This window comes from Nannospalax galili, unplaced genomic scaffold (genome assembly GCF_000622305.1).
Source record: "Nannospalax galili isolate Female #2095 unplaced genomic scaffold, S.galili_v1.0 C49580255, whole genome shotgun sequence".
NCBI lineage: Eukaryota > Metazoa > Chordata > Mammalia > Rodentia > Spalacidae > Nannospalax > Nannospalax galili.
This window is the reverse complement of record NW_008480392.1, coordinates 1-2333: the sequence shown is the minus strand read 5'-3', so window position 1 is coordinate 2333 and position 2333 is coordinate 1. Positions and strand designations below refer to the sequence as shown.

General features: G+C 55.0%; 1 pseudogene; it reads right to left on the bottom strand.

The window, feature by feature from the left end:
• Window positions 1–316: 316 nt before the first annotated feature.
• On the bottom strand, window positions 317–2193 carry LOC103728529 (annotated as a pseudogene).
• Window positions 2194–2333: the final 140 nt, after the last annotated feature.

Below are 2333 nucleotides of genomic sequence, written 5' to 3'. Positions count from 1 at the left end.
AAGATATAGTGGAAAACTGTGGGGGACGGAGTGGATTTGGTCTGGCAATGATATGTGGACAGAGTGGGAAACATTGTGGAGACAGCAGAGAGCTCAGTGAAAATGTGGTGGCAGTGAGAGAGAGTAGAACGAGGGTAGCATGGGACAGAAGGACAGCATGGTCACAGGTTGGAGACGGCATGAGGATAGTGTGGGAGAAATGGAGACCGTGCGAGGACATTGCAGGGACAGCATGGTAACAGTTTGGGTGTAACACTGGGATACATAGGACATCATGAGGACCGTAGGAGACCAGTGTGGGGCCAGTGGGGCTGACCTTGAAGAGTGTGACGGTGGTGCTGTAGCACAGGCTGAGCAGGAAGAGGATGATGAAGATGGTGATGATCGTCCAGAGCCCATCCTGGGCCTCGGCACAGGTCTCATCCAGTTCCAGCTCTGGACAGAGACAGGGTGGTCAGTGTTTGTCCTGCTAAGGTGGGGCTGTGGGAGACTCACTGTGTGGCAGGATGCGGCGAGATGGAGGCATGGGTGATAGGGCCAGCTGGATTACCTCAGCAGACCATCTCTGGGGCCAGTTCTTCTTTGGACCCTCTGGGTCTGCAGCCACAGTTCCTGCAACTCCTCCAACACAGCCAACGCGAGACTTGATGATGGCCTAGACTAGGCAGGACCACTCTGCCTGGCCCATCCCTCAGTGTTGGGGCTGGCTGGGCTGACTCAGAGCCTGTGACCCCAGTAGGCAATGGCTATGCAGCCTGCCTGACTCTCTGCCTGTCCCCTGGTGATCAAGCCCGAAGCGACGGCAAAGCCTTTGCCTGGTTATGCCTGGACTTCAGAGAAGGTCCACACGAGGAAGTGAGTCGGGCCACATAGCTATGGGGGAGTGTCAGCTGTGTGGGGTAGCAGCATTGGCCTGAGGGTCCAGATTCTCAGGAATTGTGTGTACTGGGGAGGGGTACAGGTACCCTCAGAAGACAACAGCTTTGTCTACGTGTGCTGGCCCACATGTGGACATTCTGGCAGTTGGGAGTGTACTGACTCCTTGCTAGGTGTGAGTGTTGAACAGGTGTCCATGTGAGTTCCCCACAGATCCACCTTTGACTTTGGAGATGTTTTATTCAATGGGGAATGGGAGATCTTTGTTCTTGACCTCGCACTTGAACTTTTTGCCCCTTAGCCAATCCTAATGCAGGATGGGGAGGGCGCCGACCACACGGAGAGTGGTGTTGTGCTGCTCTTCCTGGAGCTGTGTCTGAGCTGTGTGAACCTCCACATCATTCACAAACCAGCTAAACTGGACTTCAGGGTCATCCCGGTTCACATCCACCACCACACATGTGATCTTGGGGGTCAGGGAGACCAAGAGTGTGTCCTTGGACTTTAGGGGAAAGATGAAGACAGATGGTCTCCCCAAGGGCCCAAGATCTGGTGAGAAAGGACAAAGATGGATCAACACCTGGGCCACCCTCTGATGTGAGACACTCTCTGCCCCCAACGCCCCTCCTCAGGACTGGACAGCAAGGCTGACTCACCTGAACATGTGGAACACTTGCAGGGCCTGGGCTCACAAATTCTGGACTCTGTATAGGGAAGAGTGAGCAGTACTGGAGTTCAGAGGAGAGAAGATACCAAGCCAGGGAGAGGACAGTATGGCTCTGGTGTAGACTCAGGTCTTTGGCAGGTTGAGATCCATATCCACCCATGTGTGCCCATGATGTGGAACATGGGCATCCATCCCAGAAGACCACCCCAGAGTGGGAGGGACATGGGCGGAGGTCTGCAGGAGGGAGACAAACACTATACCCTAATGGAATCCCCTCCCCGACGATGTCTGCCCAGCCTCTTCTGTCTAGGCAGGAGGCCTGGGGTCAGCCTAACCTCCAGTAGACCGTTCACTCCCAGGCCATCTTCTCACCAATTTTCCTGTCCATCTTGGTGTTACTGGGTGGGTGGGCTACATCACATGTATAGTTCTGACTAAGCCAGGTACTGGCAAGTTCGGTCACTGAGCCACTGAGGGTATAGAGCCCAGACTGCAGGATAGCTAGGTAGGTGTGCACACCACTGGACAGGGCTCCAGAGTTCCAGGACACAGTCACTGGTTCAAGGAAGTAGCCCTTGACCAGGCATCCCAGGGTCACCATGGGGCCAGTGGTGTGCCCATAGCTGGGGACCAGAGGGTAGACAGACTGGCTGTAAAAGAAAAGGGACGTGTGAGCATGCTGTCAGACATAGCTGGGCCTGATGTTTTCAGAGAACTGTTGTGCCAGCCTCCTGCTCCCTTTAGCTCTCTGCCACCTACCGTACTGCATCTCGCCCCTGTGTCTTGGAAC